General features: G+C 47.0%; 34 non-coding genes across 34 annotated transcripts; all 34 read left to right on the top strand.

Annotated features, from left to right (window-relative positions):
- The first annotated feature begins 104 nt into the window (after window positions 1–104).
- Window positions 105–223, top strand: LOC117130896. The gene has a single exon (XR_004454160.1). It is a non-coding gene; the product is annotated as a 5S ribosomal RNA (ribosomal RNA).
- Window positions 224–605: 382 nt separating this feature from the next.
- On the top strand, window positions 606–724 carry LOC117130914. The gene has a single exon (XR_004454178.1). It is a non-coding gene; the product is annotated as a 5S ribosomal RNA (ribosomal RNA).
- A 397-nt stretch (window positions 725–1,121) lies between these two features.
- Window positions 1,122–1,238, top strand: LOC117130882. The gene has a single exon (XR_004454146.1). It is a non-coding gene; the product is annotated as a 5S ribosomal RNA (ribosomal RNA).
- A 399-nt stretch (window positions 1,239–1,637) lies between these two features.
- On the top strand, window positions 1,638–1,756 carry LOC117130895. Its single transcript, XR_004454159.1, has one exon. It is a non-coding gene; the product is annotated as a 5S ribosomal RNA (ribosomal RNA).
- Window positions 1,757–2,137: 381 nt separating this feature from the next.
- LOC117130903 lies at window positions 2,138–2,256 on the top strand. Its single transcript, XR_004454167.1, has one exon. It is a non-coding gene; the product is annotated as a 5S ribosomal RNA (ribosomal RNA).
- A 400-nt stretch (window positions 2,257–2,656) lies between these two features.
- LOC117130901 lies at window positions 2,657–2,775 on the top strand. Its single transcript, XR_004454165.1, has one exon. It is a non-coding gene; the product is annotated as a 5S ribosomal RNA (ribosomal RNA).
- Window positions 2,776–3,169: 394 nt separating this feature from the next.
- On the top strand, window positions 3,170–3,287 carry LOC117130879. The gene has a single exon (XR_004454143.1). It is a non-coding gene; the product is annotated as a 5S ribosomal RNA (ribosomal RNA).
- A 401-nt stretch (window positions 3,288–3,688) lies between these two features.
- On the top strand, window positions 3,689–3,807 carry LOC117130912. The gene has a single exon (XR_004454176.1). It is a non-coding gene; the product is annotated as a 5S ribosomal RNA (ribosomal RNA).
- Window positions 3,808–4,188: 381 nt separating this feature from the next.
- On the top strand, window positions 4,189–4,307 carry LOC117130867. The gene has a single exon (XR_004454131.1). It is a non-coding gene; the product is annotated as a 5S ribosomal RNA (ribosomal RNA).
- Window positions 4,308–4,705: 398 nt separating this feature from the next.
- On the top strand, window positions 4,706–4,824 carry LOC117130871. The gene has a single exon (XR_004454135.1). It is a non-coding gene; the product is annotated as a 5S ribosomal RNA (ribosomal RNA).
- A 398-nt stretch (window positions 4,825–5,222) lies between these two features.
- Window positions 5,223–5,341, top strand: LOC117130894. The gene has a single exon (XR_004454158.1). It is a non-coding gene; the product is annotated as a 5S ribosomal RNA (ribosomal RNA).
- Window positions 5,342–5,722: 381 nt separating this feature from the next.
- Window positions 5,723–5,841, top strand: LOC117130940. Its single transcript, XR_004454204.1, has one exon. It is a non-coding gene; the product is annotated as a 5S ribosomal RNA (ribosomal RNA).
- Window positions 5,842–6,239: 398 nt separating this feature from the next.
- Window positions 6,240–6,358, top strand: LOC117130925. Its single transcript, XR_004454189.1, has one exon. It is a non-coding gene; the product is annotated as a 5S ribosomal RNA (ribosomal RNA).
- A 398-nt stretch (window positions 6,359–6,756) lies between these two features.
- LOC117130883 lies at window positions 6,757–6,875 on the top strand. The gene has a single exon (XR_004454147.1). It is a non-coding gene; the product is annotated as a 5S ribosomal RNA (ribosomal RNA).
- A 381-nt stretch (window positions 6,876–7,256) lies between these two features.
- On the top strand, window positions 7,257–7,375 carry LOC117130939. The gene has a single exon (XR_004454203.1). It is a non-coding gene; the product is annotated as a 5S ribosomal RNA (ribosomal RNA).
- A 397-nt stretch (window positions 7,376–7,772) lies between these two features.
- On the top strand, window positions 7,773–7,891 carry LOC117130923. Its single transcript, XR_004454187.1, has one exon. It is a non-coding gene; the product is annotated as a 5S ribosomal RNA (ribosomal RNA).
- A 400-nt stretch (window positions 7,892–8,291) lies between these two features.
- LOC117130872 lies at window positions 8,292–8,410 on the top strand. Its single transcript, XR_004454136.1, has one exon. It is a non-coding gene; the product is annotated as a 5S ribosomal RNA (ribosomal RNA).
- A 381-nt stretch (window positions 8,411–8,791) lies between these two features.
- LOC117130938 lies at window positions 8,792–8,910 on the top strand. The gene has a single exon (XR_004454202.1). It is a non-coding gene; the product is annotated as a 5S ribosomal RNA (ribosomal RNA).
- Window positions 8,911–9,308: 398 nt separating this feature from the next.
- LOC117130922 lies at window positions 9,309–9,427 on the top strand. The gene has a single exon (XR_004454186.1). It is a non-coding gene; the product is annotated as a 5S ribosomal RNA (ribosomal RNA).
- A 401-nt stretch (window positions 9,428–9,828) lies between these two features.
- LOC117130935 lies at window positions 9,829–9,947 on the top strand. The gene has a single exon (XR_004454199.1). It is a non-coding gene; the product is annotated as a 5S ribosomal RNA (ribosomal RNA).
- Window positions 9,948–10,328: 381 nt separating this feature from the next.
- On the top strand, window positions 10,329–10,447 carry LOC117130937. Its single transcript, XR_004454201.1, has one exon. It is a non-coding gene; the product is annotated as a 5S ribosomal RNA (ribosomal RNA).
- A 398-nt stretch (window positions 10,448–10,845) lies between these two features.
- LOC117130921 lies at window positions 10,846–10,964 on the top strand. The gene has a single exon (XR_004454185.1). It is a non-coding gene; the product is annotated as a 5S ribosomal RNA (ribosomal RNA).
- Window positions 10,965–11,364: 400 nt separating this feature from the next.
- Window positions 11,365–11,483, top strand: LOC117130924. Its single transcript, XR_004454188.1, has one exon. It is a non-coding gene; the product is annotated as a 5S ribosomal RNA (ribosomal RNA).
- A 381-nt stretch (window positions 11,484–11,864) lies between these two features.
- On the top strand, window positions 11,865–11,982 carry LOC117130880. Its single transcript, XR_004454144.1, has one exon. It is a non-coding gene; the product is annotated as a 5S ribosomal RNA (ribosomal RNA).
- A 398-nt stretch (window positions 11,983–12,380) lies between these two features.
- LOC117130920 lies at window positions 12,381–12,499 on the top strand. Its single transcript, XR_004454184.1, has one exon. It is a non-coding gene; the product is annotated as a 5S ribosomal RNA (ribosomal RNA).
- A 400-nt stretch (window positions 12,500–12,899) lies between these two features.
- On the top strand, window positions 12,900–13,018 carry LOC117130913. Its single transcript, XR_004454177.1, has one exon. It is a non-coding gene; the product is annotated as a 5S ribosomal RNA (ribosomal RNA).
- Window positions 13,019–13,399: 381 nt separating this feature from the next.
- LOC117130936 lies at window positions 13,400–13,518 on the top strand. Its single transcript, XR_004454200.1, has one exon. It is a non-coding gene; the product is annotated as a 5S ribosomal RNA (ribosomal RNA).
- A 397-nt stretch (window positions 13,519–13,915) lies between these two features.
- Window positions 13,916–14,034, top strand: LOC117130919. Its single transcript, XR_004454183.1, has one exon. It is a non-coding gene; the product is annotated as a 5S ribosomal RNA (ribosomal RNA).
- Window positions 14,035–14,431: 397 nt separating this feature from the next.
- Window positions 14,432–14,550, top strand: LOC117130902. Its single transcript, XR_004454166.1, has one exon. It is a non-coding gene; the product is annotated as a 5S ribosomal RNA (ribosomal RNA).
- A 381-nt stretch (window positions 14,551–14,931) lies between these two features.
- On the top strand, window positions 14,932–15,050 carry LOC117130934. Its single transcript, XR_004454198.1, has one exon. It is a non-coding gene; the product is annotated as a 5S ribosomal RNA (ribosomal RNA).
- A 397-nt stretch (window positions 15,051–15,447) lies between these two features.
- Window positions 15,448–15,566, top strand: LOC117130918. The gene has a single exon (XR_004454182.1). It is a non-coding gene; the product is annotated as a 5S ribosomal RNA (ribosomal RNA).
- Window positions 15,567–15,967: 401 nt separating this feature from the next.
- Window positions 15,968–16,086, top strand: LOC117130866. Its single transcript, XR_004454130.1, has one exon. It is a non-coding gene; the product is annotated as a 5S ribosomal RNA (ribosomal RNA).
- A 381-nt stretch (window positions 16,087–16,467) lies between these two features.
- LOC117130868 lies at window positions 16,468–16,586 on the top strand. The gene has a single exon (XR_004454132.1). It is a non-coding gene; the product is annotated as a 5S ribosomal RNA (ribosomal RNA).
- A 396-nt stretch (window positions 16,587–16,982) lies between these two features.
- Window positions 16,983–17,099, top strand: LOC117130890. The gene has a single exon (XR_004454154.1). It is a non-coding gene; the product is annotated as a 5S ribosomal RNA (ribosomal RNA).
- The last annotated feature ends 316 nt before the right edge of the window (window positions 17,100–17,415 follow it).

Raw genomic sequence — 17,415 nt, 5'->3', positions numbered from 1 at the left:
TTTCGTTCGAGAAAAAAAAATGCCAACAAATCTTGTGGGTCCCACGCCATCCACTCGAATTGTCGGAACGAAAGGACATATGGAATCGCGAGTCATGTACTAACGGGTGCGATCATACCAGCACTAATGCACCGGATCCCATCAGAACTCCGCAGTTAAGCGTGCTTGGGCGAGAGTAGTACTAGGATGGGTGACCTCCCGGGAAGTCCTCGTGTTGCACCCCTTTTTTATTTTGTTTTTGGATCTAAAACGATTCTAGCTTTGGAAAACCCATAACTTTTGAACCGTGAGGAACTACGCCGCCCACAGCACCATTTCGGAAAGGCCCAGAAACCATCAAGGGCGGTTAAAGGACGTCGCGATTTTTCGGCCCCAAATTCAGCCGTTTTGACCCTCAAACGGGCTGCTGAAATTTACGGAGCGTAAAATAGTCGCGATGCGTTTTTTCGAGTGTTTGTTGTTGTTGCTGTTGTTGTTGTGTTCTACATCAATCTCGACGCACTTTCGTTCGAGAAAAAAAATGCCAACAAATCTTGTGGGTCCCACGCCATCCACTCGAATTGTCGGAACGAAAGGACATATGGAATCGCGAGTCATGTACTAACGGGTGTGATCATACCAGCACTAATGCACCGGATCCCATCAGAACTCCGCAGTTAAGCGTGCTTGGGCGAGAGTAGTACTAGGATGGGTGACCTCACGGGAAGTCCTCGTGTTGCACCCCTTTTTTATTTTGTTTTTGGATCTAAAACGATTCTAGCTTTGGAAAACCCATAACTTGAAAACCCATAACTTTTGAACCGTGAGGAACTACGCCGCCCACAGCACCATTTCGGAAAGGCCCAGAAACCATCAAGGGCGGTTAAAGGACGTCACGATTTTTCGGCCCCAAATTCAGCCGTTTTGACCCTCAAACGGGCTGCTGAAATTTACGGAGCGTAAAATAGTCGCGATGCGTTTTTTCGAGTGTTTGTTGTTGTTGCTGTTGTTGTTGTGTTCTACATCAATCTCGACGCACTTTCGTTCGAGAAAAAAAATGCCAACAAATCTTGTGGGTCCCACGCCATCCACTCGAATTGTCGGAACGAAAGGACATATGGAATCGCGAGTCATGTACTAACGGGTGCGATCATACCAGCACTAATGCACCGGATCCCATCAGAACTCCGCAGTTAAGCGTGCTTGGGCGAGAGTAGTACAGGAGGGTGACCTCACGGGAAGTCCTCGTGTTGCACCCCTTTTTTATTTTGTTTTTGGATCTAAAACGATTCTAGCTTTGGAAAACCCATAACTTGAAAACCCATAACTTTTGAACCGTGAGGAACTACGCCGCCCACAGCACCATTTCGGAAAGGCCCAGAAACCATCAAGGGCGGTTAAAGGACGTCACGATTTTTCGGCCCCAAATTCAGCCGTTTTGACCCTCAAACGGGCTGCTGAAATTTACGGAGCGTAAAATAGTCGCGATGCGTTTTTTCGAGTGTTTGTTGTTGTTGTTGTTGTTTGTTGTGTTCTACATCAATCTCGACGCACTTTCGTTCGAGAAAAAAAAATGCCAACAAATCTTGTGGGTCCCACGCCATCCACTCGAATTGTCGGAACGAAAGGACATATGGAATCGCGAGTCATGTACTAACGGGTGCGATCATACCAGCACTAATGCACCGGATCCCATCAGAACTCCGCAGTTAAGCGTGCTTGGGCGAGAGTAGTACTAGGATGGGTGACCTCCCGGGAAGTCCTCGTGTTGCACCCCTTTTTTATTTTGTTTTTGGATCTAAAACGATTCTAGCTTTGGAAAACCCATAACTTTTGAACCGTGAGGAACTACGCCGCCCACAGCACCATTTCGGAAAGGCCCAGAAACCATCAAGGGCGGTTAAAGGACGTCGCGATTTTTCGGCCCCAATTCAGCCGTTTTGACCCTCAAACGGGCTGCTGAAATTTACGGAGCGTAAAATAGTCGCGATGCGTTTTTTCGAGTGTTTGTTGTTGTTGCTGTTGTTGTTGTGTTCTACATCAATCTCGACGCACTTTCGTTCGAGAAAAAAAATGCCAACAAATCTTGTGGGTCCCACGCCATCCACTCGAATTGTCGGAACGAAAGGACATATGGAATCGCGAGTCATGTACTAACGGGTGCGATCATACCAGCACTAATGCACCGGATCCCATCAGAACTCCGCAGTTAAGCGTGCTTGGGCGAGAGTAGTACTAGGATGGGTGACCTCACGGGAAGTCCTCGTGTTGCACCCCTTTTTTATTTTGTTTTTGGATCTAAAACGATTCTAGCTTTGGAAAACCCATAACTTGAAAACCCATAACTTTTGAACCGTGAGGAACTACGCCGCCCACAGCACCATTTCGGAAAGGCCCAGAAACCATCAAGGGCGGTTAAAGGACGTCACGATTTTTCGGCCCCAAATTCAGCCGTTTTGACCCTCAAACGGGCTGCTGAAATTTACGGAGCGTAAAATAGTCGCGATGCGTTTTTTCGAGTGTTTGTTGTTGTTGTTGTTGTTGTTGTTGTGTTCTACATCAATCTCGACGCACTTTCGTTCGAGAAAAAAAATGCCAACAAATCTTGTGGGTCCCACGCCATCCACTCGAATTGTCGGAACGAAAGGACATATGGAATCGCGAGTCATGTACTAACGGGTGCGATCATACCAGCACTAATGCACCGGATCCCATCAGAACTCCGCAGTTAAGCGTGCTTGGGCGAGAGTAGTACTAGGATGGGTGACCTCACGGGAAGTCCTCGTGTTGCACCCCTTTTTTATTTTGTTTTTGGATCTAAAACGATTCTAGCTTTGGAAAACCCATAACTTGAAAACCCATAACTTTTGAACCGTGAGGAACTACGCCGCCCACAGCACCATTTCGGAAAGGCCCAGAAACCATCAAGGGCGGTTAAAGGACGTCACGATTTTTCGGCCCCAAATTCAGCCGTTTTGACCCTCAAACGGGCTGCTGAAATTTACGGAGCGTAAAATAGTCGCGATGCGTTTTTTCGAGTGTTTGTTGTTGTTGTTGTTGTTGTGTTCTACATCAATCTCGACGCACTTTCGTTCGAGAAAAAAAATGCCAACAAATCTTGTGGGTCCCACGCCATCCACTCGAATTGTCGGAACGAAAGGACATATGGAATCGCGAGTCATGTACTAACGGGTGCGATCATACCAGCACTAATGCACCGGATCCCATCAGAACTCCGCAGTTAAGCGTGCTTGGGCGAGAGTAGTACAGGAAGGGTGACCTCACGGGAAGTCCTCGTGTTGCACCCCTTTTTTATTTTGTTTTTGGATCTAAAACGATTCTAGCTTTGGAAAACCCATAACTTGAAAACCCATAACTTTTGAACCGTGAGGAACTACGCCGCCCACAGCACCATTTCGGAAAGGCCCAGAAACCATCAAGGGCGGTTAAAGGACGTCACGATTTTTCGGCCCCAAATTCAGCCGTTTTGACCCTCAAACGGGCTGCTGAAATTTACGGAGCGTAAAATAGTCGCGATGCGTTTTTTCGAGTGTTTGTTGTTGTTGTTGTTGTTGTTGTTGTGTTCTACATCAATCTCGACACACTTTCGTTCGAGAAAAAAAAATGCCAACAAATCTTGTGGGTCCCACGCCATCCACTCGAATTGTCGGAACGAAAGGACATATGGAATCGCGAGTCATGTACTAACGGGTGCGATCATACCAGCACTAATGCTCCGGATCCCATCAGAACTCCGCAGTTAAGCGTGCTTGGGCGAGAGTAGTACTAGGATGGGTGACCTCCCGGGAAGTCCTCGTGTTGCACCCCTTTTTTATTTTGTTTTTGGATCTAAAACGATTCTAGCTTTGGAAAACCCATAACTTTTGAATCGTGAGGAACTACGCCGCCCACAGACCAGTTCGGAAAGGCCCAGAAACCATCAAGGGCGGTTAAAAGACGTCGCGATTATTCGGCACCAATTTCAGCCGTTTTGACCCTCAAACGGGCTTCTGAAATTTACGGAGCGTAAAATAGTCGCGATGCGTTTTTTCGAGTGTTTGTTGTTGTTGCTGTTGTTGTTGTGTTCTACATCAATCTCGACGCACTTTCGTTCGAGAAAAAAAATGCCAACAAATCTTGTGGGTCCCACGCCATCCACTCGAATTGTCGGAACGAAAGGACATATGGAATCGCGAGTCATGTATTAACGGGTGTGATCATACCAGCACTAATGCACCGGATCCCATCAGAACTCCGCAGTTAAGCGTGCTTGGGCGAGAGTAGTACCAGGAAGGGTGACCTCACGGGAAGTCCTCGTGTTGCACCCCTTTTTTATTTTGTTTTTGGATCTAAAACGATTCTAGCTTTGGAAAACCCATAACTTGAAAACCCATAACTTTTGAACCGTGAGGAACTACGCCGCCCACAGCACCATTTCGGAAAGGCCCAGAAACCATCAAGGGCGGTTAAAGGACGTCACGATTTTTCGGCCCCAAATTCAGCCGTTTTGACCCTCAAACGGGCTGCTGAAATTTACGGAGCGTAAAATAGTCGCGATGCGTTTTTTCGAGTGTTTGTTGTTGTTGCTGTTGTTGTTGTGTTCTACATCAATCTCGACGCACTTTCGTTCGAGAAAAAAAAATGCCAACAAATCTTGTGGGTCCCACGCCATCCACTCGAATTGTCGGAACGAAAGGACATATGGAATCGCGAGTCATGTACTAACTGGTGCGATCATACCAGCACTAATGCACCGGATCCCATCAGAACTCCGCAGTTAAGCGTGCTTGGGCGAGAGTAGTACCAGGAAGGGTGACCTCACGGGAAGTCCTCGTGTTGCACCCCTTTTTTATTTTGTTTTTGGATCTAAAACGATTCTAGCTTTGGAAAACCCATAACTTGAAAACCCATAACTTTTGAACCGTGAGGAACTACGCCGCCCACAGCACCATTTCGGAAAGGCCCAGAAACCATCAAGGGCGGTTAAAGGACGTCACGATTTTTCGGCCCCAAATTCAGCCGTTTTGACCCTCAAACGGGCTGCTGAAATTTACGGAGCGTAAAATAGTCGCGATGCGTTTTTTCGAGTGTTTGTTGTTGTTGTTGTTGTTGTTGTGTTCTACATCAATCTCGACGCACTTTCGTTCGAGAAAAAAAAATGCCAACAAATCTTGTGGGTCCCACGCCATCCACTCGAATTGTCGGAACGAAAGGACATATGGAATCGCGAGTCATGTACTAACGGGTGCGATCATACCAGCACTAATGCACCGGATCCCATCAGAACTCCGCAGTTAAGCGTGCTTGGGCGAGAGTAGTACTAGGATGGGTGACCTCCCGGGAAGTCCTCGTGTTGCACCCCTTTTTTATTTTGTTTTTGGATCTAAAACGATTCTAGCTTTGGAAAACCCATAACTTTTGAATCGTGAGGAACTACGCCGCCCACAGACCATTTCGGAAAGGCCCAGAAACCATCAAGGGCGGTTAAAGGACGTCGCGATTTTTCGGCACCAATTTCAGCCGTTTTGACCCTCAAACGGGCTTCTGAAATTTACGGAGCGTAAAATAGTCGCGATGCGTTTTTTCGAGTGTTTGTTGTTGTTGCTGTTGTTGTTGTGTTCTACATCAATCTCGACGCACTTTCGTTCGAGAAAAAAAATGCCAACAAATCTTGTGGGTCCCACGCCATCCACTCGAATTGTCGGAACGAAAGGACATATGGAATCGCGAGTCATGTATTAACGGGTGTGATCATACCAGCACTAATGCACCGGATCCCATCAGAACTCCGCAGTTAAGCGTGCTTGGGCGAGAGTAGTACCAGGAAGGGTGACCTCACGGGAAGTCCTCGTGTTGCACCCCTTTTTTATTTTGTTTTTGGATCTAAAACGATTCTAGCTTTGGAAAACCCATAACTTGAAAACCCATAACTTTTGAACCGTGAGGAACTACGCCGCCCACAGCACCATTTCGGAAAGGCCCAGAAACCATCAAGGGCGGTTAAAGGACGTCACGATTTTTCGGCCCCAAATTCAGCCGTTTTGACCCTCAAACGGGCTGCTGAAATTTACGGAGCGTAAAATAGTCGCGATGCGTTTTTTCGAGTGTTTGTTGTTGTTGCTGTTGTTGTTGTGTTCTACATCAATCTCGACGCACTTTCGTTCGAGAAAAAAAAATGCCAACAAATCTTGTGGGTCCCACGCCATCCACTCGAATTGTCGGAACGAAAGGACATATGGAATCGCGAGTCATGTACTAACGGGTGCGATCATACCAGCACTAATGCACCGGATCCCATCAGAACTCCGCAGTTAAGCGTGCTTGGGCGAGAGTAGTACCAGGAAGGGTGACCTCACGGGAAGTCCTCGTGTTGCACCCCTTTTTTATTTTGTTTTTGGATCTAAAACGATTCTAGCTTTGGAAAACCCATAACTTGAAAACCCATAACTTTTGAACCGTGAGGAACTACGCCGCCCACAGCACCATTTCGGAAAGGCCCAGAAACCATCAAGGGCGGTTAAAGGACGTCACGATTTTTCGGCCCCAAATTCAGCCGTTTTGACCCTCAAACGGGCTGCTGAAATTTACGGAGCGTAAAATAGTCGCGATGCGTTTTTTCGAGTGTTTGTTGTTGTTGTTGTTGTTGTTGTGTTCTACATCAATCTCGACGCACTTTCGTTCGAGAAAAAAAAATGCCAACAAATCTTGTGGGTCCCACGCCATCCACTCGAATTGTCGGAACGAAAGGACATATGGAATCGCGAGTCATGTACTAACGGGTGCGATCATACCAGCACTAATGCACCGGATCCCATCAGAACTCCGCAGTTAAGCGTGCTTGGGCGAGAGTAGTACTAGGATGGGTGACCTCCCGGGAAGTCCTCGTGTTGCACCCCTTTTTTATTTTGTTTTTGGATCTAAAACGATTCTAGCTTTGGAAAACCCATAACTTTTGAATCGTGAGGAACTACGCCGCCCACAGACCATTTCGGAAAGGCCCAGAAACCATCAAGGGCGGTTAAAGGACGTCGCGATTTTTCGGCACCAATTTCAGCCGTTTTGACCCTCAAACGGGCTTCTGAAATTTACGGAGCGTAAAATAGTCGCGATGCGTTTTTTCGAGTGTTTGTTGTTGTTGCTGTTGTTGTTGTGTTCTACATCAATCTCGACGCACTTTCGTTCGAGAAAAAAAATGCCAACAAATCTTGTGGGTCCCACGCCATCCACTCGAATTGTCGGAACGAAAGGACATATGGAATCGCGAGTCATGTATTAACGGGTGTGATCATACCAGCACTAATGCACCGGATCCCATCAGAACTCCGCAGTTAAGCGTGCTTGGGCGAGAGTAGTACCAGGAAGGGTGACCTCACGGGAAGTCCTCGTGTTGCACCCCTTTTTTATTTTGTTTTTGGATCTAAAACGATTCTAGCTTTGGAAAACCCATAACTTGAAAACCCATAACTTTTGAACCGTGAGGAACTACGCCGCCCACAGCACCATTTCGGAAAGGCCCAGAAACCATCAAGGGCGGTTAAAGGACGTCACGATTTTTCGGCCCCAAATTCAGCCGTTTTGACCCTCAAACGGGCTGCTGAAATTTACGGAGCGTAAAATAGTCGCGATGCGTTTTTTCGAGTGTTTGTTGTTGTTGCTGTTGTTGTTGTGTTCTACATCAATCTCGACGCACTTTCGTTCGAGAAAAAAAATGCCAACAAATCTTGTGGGTCCCACGCCATCCACTCGAATTGTCGGAACGAAAGGACATATGGAATCGCGAGTCATGTACTAACGGGTGCGATCATACCAGCACTAATGCACCGGATCCCATCAGAACTCCGCAGTTAAGCGTGCTTGGGCGAGAGTAGTACCAGGAAGGGTGACCTCACGGGAAGTCCTCGTGTTGCACCCCTTTTTTATTTTGTTTTTGGATCTAAAACGATTCTAGCTTTGGAAAACCCATAACTTGAAAACCCATAACTTTTGAACCGTGAGGAACTACGCCGCCCACAGCACCATTTCGGAAAGGCCCAGAAACCATCAAGGGCGGTTAAAGGACGTCACGATTTTTCGGCCCCAAATTCAGCCGTTTTGACCCTCAAACGGGCTGCTGAAATTTACGGAGCGTAAAATAGTCGCGATGCGTTTTTTCGAGTGTTTGTTGTTGTTGTTGTTGTTGTGTTGTGTTCTACATCAATCTCGACGCACTTTCGTTCGAGAAAAAAAAATGCCAACAAATCTTGTGGGTCCCACGCCATCCACTCGAATTGTCGGAACGAAAGGACATATGGAATCGCGAGTCATGTACTAACGGGTGCGATCATACCAGCACTAATGCACCGGATCCCATCAGAACTCCGCAGTTAAGCGTGCTTGGGCGAGAGTAGTACTAGGATGGGTGACCTCCCGGGAAGTCCTCGTGTTGCACCCCTTTTTTATTTTGTTTTTGGATCTAAAACGATTCTAGCTTTGGAAAACCCATAACTTTTGAATCGTGAGGAACTACGCCGCCCACAGACCATTTCGGAAAGGCCCAGAAACCATCAAGGGCGGTTAAAGGACGTCGCGATTTTTCGGCACCAATTTCAGCCGTTTTGACCCTCAAACGGGCTTCTGAAATTTACGGAGCGTAAAATAGTCGCGATGCGTTTTTTCGAGTGTTTGTTGTTGTTGCTGTTGTTGTTGTGTTCTACATCAATCTCGACGCACTTTCGTTCGAGAAAAAAAATGCCAACAAATCTTGTGGGTCCCACGCCATCCACTCGAATTGTCGGAACGAAAGGACATATGGAATCGCGAGTCATGTATTAACGGGTGTGATCATACCAGCACTAATGCACCGGATCCCATCAGAACTCCGCAGTTAAGCGTGCTTGGGCGAGAGTAGTACCAGGAAGGGTGACCTCACGGGAAGTCCTCGTGTTGCACCCCTTTTTTATTTTGTTTTTGGATCTAAAACGATTCTAGCTTTGGAAAACCCATAACTTGAAAACCCATAACTTTTGAACCGTGAGGAACTACGCCGCCCACAGCACCATTTCGGAAAGGCCCAGAAACCATCAAGGGCGGTTAAAGGACGTCACGATTTTTCGGCCCCAAATTCAGCCGTTTTGACCCTCAAACGGGCTGCTGAAATTTACGGAGCGTAAAATAGTCGCGATGCGTTTTTTCGAGTGTTTGTTGTTGTTGCTGTTGTTGTTGTGTTCTACATCAATCTCGACGCACTTTCGTTCGAGAAAAAAAAATGCCAACAAATCTTGTGGGTCCCACGCCATCCACTCGAATTGTCGGAACGAAAGGACATATGGAATCGCGAGTCATGTACTAACGGGTGCGATCATACCAGCACTAATGCACCGGATCCCATCAGAACTCCGCAGTTAAGCGTGCTTGGGCGAGAGTAGTACCAGGAAGGGTGACCTCACGGGAAGTCCTCGTGTTGCACCCCTTTTTTATTTTGTTTTTGGATCTAAAACGATTCTAGCTTTGGAAAACCCATAACTTGAAAACCCATAACTTTTGAACCGTGAGGAACTACGCCGCCCACAGCACCATTTCGGAAAGGCCCAGAAACCATCAAGGGCGGTTAAAGGACGTCACGATTTTTCGGCCCCAAATTCAGCCGTTTTGACCCTCAAACGGGCTGCTGAAATTTACGGAGCGTAAAATAGTCGCGATGCGTTTTTTCGAGTGTTTGTTGTTGTTGTTGTTGTTGTTGTTGTGTTCTACATCAATCTCGACGCACTTTCGTTCGAGAAAAAAAAATGCCAACAAATCTTGTGGGTCCCACGCCATCCACTCGAATTGTCGGAACGAAAGGACATATGGAATCGCGAGTCATGTACTAACGGGTGCGATCATACCAGCACTAATGCACCGGATCCCATCAGAACTCCGCAGTTAAGCGTGCTTGGGCGAGAGTAGTACTAGGATGGGTGACCTCCCGGGAAGTCCTCGTGTTGCACCCCTTTTTTATTTTGTTTTTGGATCTAAAACGATTCTAGCTTTGGAAAACCCATAACTTTTGAATCGTGAGGAACTACGCCGCCCACAGACCATTTCGGAAAGGCCCAGAAACCATCAAGGGCGGTTAAAGGACGTCGCGATTTTTCGGCACCAATTTCAGCCGTTTTGACCCTCAAACGGGCTTCTGAAATTTACGGAGCGTAAAATAGTCGCGATGCGTTTTTTCGAGTGTTTGTTGTTGTTGCTGTTGTTGTTGTGTTCTACATCAATCTCGACGCACTTTCGTTCGAGAAAAAAAATGCCAACAAATCTTGTGGGTCCCACGCCATCCACTCGAATTGTCGGAACGAAAGGACATATGGAATCGCGAGTCATGTATTAACGGGTGTGATCATACCAGCACTAATGCACCGGATCCCATCAGAACTCCGCAGTTAAGCGTGCTTGGGCGAGAGTAGTACCAGGAAGGGTGACCTCACGGGAAGTCCTCGTGTTGCACCCCTTTTTTATTTTGTTTTTGGATCTAAAACGATTCTAGCTTTGGAAAACCCATAACTTGAAAACCCATAACTTTTGAACCGTGAGGAACTACGCCGCCCACAGCACCATTTCGGAAAGGCCCAGAAACCATCAAGGGCGGTTAAAGGACGTCACGATTTTTCGGCCCCAAATTCAGCCGTTTTGACCCTCAAACGGGCTGCTGAAATTTACGGAGCGTAAAATAGTCGCGATGCGTTTTTTCGAGTGTTTGTTGTTGTTGCTGTTGTTGTTGTGTTCTACATCAATCTCGACGCACTTTCGTTCGAGAAAAAAAAATGCCAACAAATCTTGTGGGTCCCACGCCATCCACTCGAATTGTCGGAACGAAAGGACATATGGAATCGCGAGTCATGTACTAACGGGTGCGATCATACCAGCACTAATGCACCGGATCCCATCAGAACTCCGCAGTTAAGCGTGCTTGGGCGAGAGTAGTACCAGGAAGGGTGACCTCACGGGAAGTCCTCGTGTTGCACCCCTTTTTTATTTTGTTTTTGGATCTAAAACGATTCTAGCTTTGGAAAACCCATAACTTGAAAACCCATAACTTTTGAACCGTGAGGAACTACGCCGCCCACAGCACCATTTCGGAAAGGCCCAGAAACCATCAAGGGCGGTTAAAGGACGTCACGATTTTTCGGCCCCAAATTCAGCCGTTTTGACCCTCAAACGGGCTGCTGAAATTTACGGAGCGTAAAATAGTCGCGATGCGTTTTTTCGAGTGTTTGTTGTTGTTGTTGTTGTTGTTGTTGTGTTCTACATCAATCTCGACGCACTTTCGTTCGAGAAAAAAAATGCCAACAAATCTTGTGGGTCCCACGCCATCCACTCGAATTGTCGGAACGAAAGGACATATGGAATCGCGAGTCATGTACTAACGGGTGCGATCATACCAGCACTAATGCACCGGATCCCATCAGAACTCCGCAGTTAAGCGTGCTTGGGCGAGAGTAGTACTAGGATGGGTGACCTCCCGGGAAGTCCTCGTGTTGCACCCCTTTTTTATTTTGTTTTTGGATCTAAAACGATTCTAGCTTTGGAAAACCCATAACTTTTGAATCGTGAGGAACTACGCCGCCCACAGACCATTTCGGAAAGGCCCAGAAACCATCAAGGGCGGTTAAAGGACGTCGCGATTTTTCGGCACCAATTTCAGCCGTTTTGACCCTCAAACGGGCTTCTGAAATTTACGGAGCGTAAAATAGTCGCGATGCGTTTTTTCGAGTGTTTGTTGTTGTTGCTGTTGTTGTTGTGTTCTACATCAATCTCGACGCACTTTCGTTCGAGAAAAAAAATGCCAACAAATCTTGTGGGTCCCACGCCATCCACTCGAATTGTCGGAACGAAAGGACATATGGAATCGCGAGTCATGTATTAACGGGTGTGATCATACCAGCACTAATGCACCGGATCCCATCAGAACTCCGCAGTTAAGCGTGCTTGGGCGAGAGTAGTACCAGGAAGGTGACCTCACGGGAAGTCCTCGTGTTGCACCCCTTTTTTATTTTGTTTTTGGATCTAAAACGATTCTAGCTTTGGAAAACCCATAACTTGAAAACCCATAACTTTTGAACCGTGAGGAACTACGCCGCCCACAGCACCATTTCGGAAAGGCCCAGAAACCATCAAGGGCGGTTAAAGGACGTCACGATTTTTCGGCCCCAAATTCAGCCGTTTTGACCCTCAAACGGGCTGCTGAAATTTACGGAGCGTAAAATAGTCGCGATGCGTTTTTTCGAGTGTTTGTTGTTGTTGCTGTTGTTGTTGTGTTCTACATCAATCTCGACGCACTTTCGTTCGAGAAAAAAAAATGCCAACAAATCTTGTGGGTCCCACGCCATCCACTCGAATTGTCGGAACGAAAGGACATATGGAATCGCGAGTCATGTACTAACGGGTGCGATCATACCAGCACTAATGCACCGGATCCCATCAGAACTCCGCAGTTAAGCGTGCTTGGGCGAGAGTAGTACCAGGAAGGGTGACCTCACGGGAAGTCCTCGTGTTGCACCCCTTTTTTATTTTGTTTTTGGATCTAAAACGATTCTAGCTTTGGAAAACCCATAACTTGAAAACCCATAACTTTTGAACCGTGAGGAACTACGCCGCCCACAGCACCATTTCGGAAAGGCCCAGAAACCATCAAGGGCGGTTAAAGGACGTCACGATTTTTCGGCCCCAAATTCAGCCGTTTTGACCCTCAAACGGGCTGCTGAAATTTACGGAGCGTAAAATAGTCGCGATGCGTTTTTTCGAGTGTTTGTTGTTGTTGTTGTTGTTGTGTTGTGTTCTACATCAATCTCGACGCACTTTCGTTCGAGAAAAAAAAATGCCAACAAATCTTGTGGGTCCCACGCCATCCACTCGAATTGTCGGAACGAAAGGACATATGGAATCGCGAGTCATGTACTAACGGGTGCGATCATACCAGCACTAATGCACCGGATCCCATCAGAACTCCGCAGTTAAGCGTGCTTGGGCGAGAGTAGTACTAGGATGGGTGACCTCCCGGGAAGTCCTCGTGTTGCACCCCTTTTTTATTTTGTTTTTGGATCTAAAACGATTCTAGCTTTGGAAAACCCATAACTTTTGAATCGTGAGGAACTACGCCGCCCACAGACCATTTCGGAAAGGCCCAGAAACCATCAAGGGCGGTTAAAGGACGTCGCGATTTTTCGGCACCAATTTCAGCCGTTTTGACCCTCAAACGGGCTTCTGAAATTTACGGAGCGTAAAATAGTCGCGATGCGTTTTTTCGAGTGTTTGTTGTTGTTGCTGTTGTTGTTGTGTTCTACATCAATCTCGACGCACTTTCGTTCGAGAAAAAAAATGCCAACAAATCTTGTGGGTCCCACGCCATCCACTCGAATTGTCGGAACGAAAGGACATATGGAATCGCGAGTCATGTATTAACGGGTGTGATCATACCAGCACTAATGCACCGGATCCCATCAGAACTCCGCAGTTAAGCGTGCTTGGGCGAGAGTAGTACCAGGAAGGGTGACCTCACGGGAAGTCCTCGTGTTGCACCCCTTTTTTATTTTGTTTTTGGATCTAAAACGATTCTAGCTTTGGAAAACCCATAACTTGAAAACCCATAACTTTTGAACCGTGAGGAACTACGCCGCCCACAGCACCATTTCGGAAAGGCCCAGAAACCATCAAGGGCGGTTAAAGGACGTCACGATTTTTCGGCCCCAAATTCAGCCGTTTTGACCCTCAAACGGGCTGCTGAAATTTACGGAGCGTAAAATAGTCGCGATGCGTTTTTTCGAGTGTTTGTTGTTGTTGCTGTTGTTGTTGTGTTCTACATCAATCTCGACGCACTTTCGTTCGAGAAAAAAAATGCCAACAAATCTTGTGGGTCCCACGCCATCCACTCGAATTGTCGGAACGAAAGGACATATGGAATCGCGAGTCATGTACTAACGGGTGCGATCATACCAGCACTAATGCACCGGATCCCATCAGAACTCCGCAGTTAAGCGTGCTTGGGCGAGAGTAGTACCAGGAAGGGTGACCTCACGGGAAGTCCTCGTGTTGCACCCCTTTTTTATTTTGTTTTTGGATCTAAAACGATTCTAGCTTTGGAAAACCCATAACTTGAAAACCCATAACTTTTGAACCGTGAGGAACTACGCCGCCCACAGCACCATTTCGGAAAGGCCCAGAAACCATCAAGGGCGGTTAAAGGACGTCACGATTTTTCGGCCCCAAATTCAGCCGTTTTGACCCTCAAACGGGCTGCTGAAATTTACGGAGCGTAAAATAGTCGCGATGCGTTTTTTCGAGTGTTTGTTTGTTGTTGTTGTTGTGTTGTGTTCTACATCAATCTCGACGCACTTTCGTTCGAGAAAAAAAATGCCAACAAATCTTGTGGGTCCCACGCCATCCACTCGAATTGTCGGAACGAAAGGACATATGGAATCGCGAGTCATGTACTAACGGGTGCGATCATACCAGCACTAATGCACCGGATCCCATCAGAACTCCGCAGTTAAGCGTGCTTGGGCGAGAGTAGTACTAGGATGGGTGACCTCCCGGGAAGTCCTCGTGTTGCACCCCTTTTTTATTTTGTTTTTGGATCTAAAACGATTCTAGCTTTGGAAAACCCATAACTTTTGAATCGTGAGGAACTACGCCGCCCACAGACCATTTCGGAAAGGCCCAGAAACCATCAAGGGCGGTTAAAGGACGTCGCGATTTTTCGGCACCAATTTCAGCCGTTTTGACCCTCAAACGGGCTTCTGAAATTTACGGAGCGTAAAATAGTCGCGATGCGTTTTTTCGAGTGTTTGTTGTTGTTGCTGTTGTTGTTGTGTTCTACATCAATCTCGACGCACTTTCGTTCGAGAAAAAAAATGCCAACAAATCTTGTGGGTCCCACGCCATCCACTCGAATTGTCGGAACGAAAGGACATATGGAATCGCGAGTCATGTATTAACGGGTGTGATCATACCAGCACTAATGCACCGGATCCCATCAGAACTCCGCAGTTAAGCGTGCTTGGGCGAGAGTAGTACCAGGAAGGGTGACCTCACGGGAAGTCCTCGTGTTGCACCCCTTTTTTATTTTGTTTTTGGATCTAAAACGATTCTAGCTTTGGAAAACCCATAACTTGAAAACCCATAACTTTTGAACCGTGAGGAACTACGCCGCCCACAGCACCATTTCGGAAAGGCCCAGAAACCATCAAGGGCGGTTAAAGGACGTCACGATTTTTCGGCCCCAAATTCAGCCGTTTTGACCCTCAAACGGGCTGCTGAAATTTACGGAGCGTAAAATAGTCGCGATGCGTTTTTTCGAGTGTTTGTTGTTGTTGCTGTTGTTGTTGTGTTCTACATCAATCTCGACGCACTTTCGTTCGAGAAAAAAAATGCCAACAAATCTTGTGGGTCCCACGCCATCCACTCGAATTGTCGGAACGAAAGGACATATGGAATCGCGAGTCATGTACTAACGGGTGCGATCATACCAGCACTAATGCACCGGATCCCATCAGAACTCCGCAGTTAAGCGTGCTTGGGCGAGAGTAGTACCAGGAAGGGTGACCTCACGGGAAGTCCTCGTGTTGCACCCCTTTTTTTATTTTGTTTTTGGATCTAAAACGATTCTAGCTTTGGAAAACCCATAACTTGAAAACCCATAACTTTTGAACCGTGAGGAACTACGCCGCCCACAGCACCATTTCGGAAAGGCCCAGAAACCATCAAGGGCGGTTAAAGGACGTCACGATTTTTCGGCCCCAAATTCAGCCGTTTTGACCCTCAAACGGGCTGCTGAAATTTACGGAGCGTAAAATAGTCGCGATGCGTTTTTTCGAGTGTTTGTTGTTGTTGTTGTTGTTGTGTTGTGTTCTACATCAATCTCGACGCACTTTCGTTCGAGAAAAAAAAATGCCAACAAATCTTGTGGGTCCCACGCCATCCACTCGAATTGTCGGAACGAAAGGACATATGGAATCGCGAGTCATGTACTAACGGGTGCGATCATACCAGCACTAATGCACCGGATCCCATCAGAACTCCGCAGTTAAGCGTGCTTGGGCGAGAGTAGTACTAGGATGGGTGACCTCCCGGGAAGTCCTCGTGTTGCACCCCTTTTTTATTTTGTTTTTGGATCTAAAACGATTCTAGCTTTGGAAAACCCATAACTTTTGAATCGTGAGGAACTACGCCGCCCACAGACCATTTCGGAAAGGCCCAGAAACCATCAAGGGCGGTTAAAGGACGTCGCGATTTTTCGGCACCAATTTCAGCCGTTTTGACCCTCAAACGGGCTTCTGAAATTTACGGAGCGTAAAATAGTCGCGATGCGTTTTTTCGAGTGTTTGTTGTTGTTGCTGTTGTTGTTGTGTTCTACATCAATCTCGACGCACTTTCGTTCGAGAAAAAAAATGCCAACAAATCTTGTGGGTCCCACGCCATCCACTCGAATTGTCGGAACGAAAGGACATATGGAATCGCGAGTCATGTATTAACGGGTGTGATCATACCAGCACTAATGCACCGGATCCCATCAGAACTCCGCAGTTAAGCGTGCTTGGGCGAGAGTAGTACAAGGATGGGTGACCTCACGGGAAGTCCTCGTGTTGCACCCCTTTTTTATTTTGTTTTTGGATCTAAAACGATTCTAGCTTTGGAAAACCCATAACTTGAAAACCCATAACTTTTGAACCGTGAGGAACTACGCCGCCCACAGCACCATTTCGGAAAGGCCCAGAAACCATCAAGGGCGGTTAAAGGACGTCACGATTTTTCGGCCCCAAATTCAGCCGTTTTGACCCTCAAACGGCTGCTGAAATTTACGGAGCGTAAAATAGTCGCGATGCGTTTTTTCGAGTGTTTGTTGTTGTTGCTGTTGTTGTTGTGTTCTACATCAATCTCGACGCACTTTCGTTCGAGAAAAAAAAATGCCAACAAATCTTGTGGGTCCCACGCCATCCACTCGAATTGTCGGAACGAAAGGACATATGGAATCGCGAGTCATGTACTAACGGTGCGATCATACCAGCACTAATGCACCGGATCCCATCAGAACTCCGCAGTTAAGCGTGCTTGGCGAGAGTAGTACTAGGATGGGTGACCTCCGGGAAGTCCTCGTGTTGCACCCCTTTTTTATTTTGTTTTTGGATCTAAAACGATTCTAGCTTTGGAAAACCCTAACTTGAAAACCCATAACTTTTGAACCGTGAGGAACTACGCCGCCCACAGCACCATTTCGGAAAGGCCCAGAAACCATCAAGGGCGGTTAAAGGACGTCACGATTTTTCGGCCCAAATTCAGCCGTTTTGACCCTCAAACGGGCTGCTGAAATTTACGGAGCGTAAATAGTCGCGATGCGTTTTTTCGAGTGTTTTTGTTGTTGTTTGTTGTTGTTGTGTTGTGTTCTACATCAATCTCGACGCACTTTCGTTCGAGAAAAAAAAA

This window comes from Brassica rapa, unplaced genomic scaffold (assembly GCF_000309985.2).
Source record: "Brassica rapa cultivar Chiifu-401-42 unplaced genomic scaffold, CAAS_Brap_v3.01 Scaffold0738, whole genome shotgun sequence".
In the NCBI taxonomy this organism is placed as follows: Eukaryota; Viridiplantae; Streptophyta; class Magnoliopsida; order Brassicales; family Brassicaceae; genus Brassica; species Brassica rapa.
Note: the sequence above shows the minus strand (reverse complement) of the source record. Positions and strands in the feature narration are given on the sequence as shown.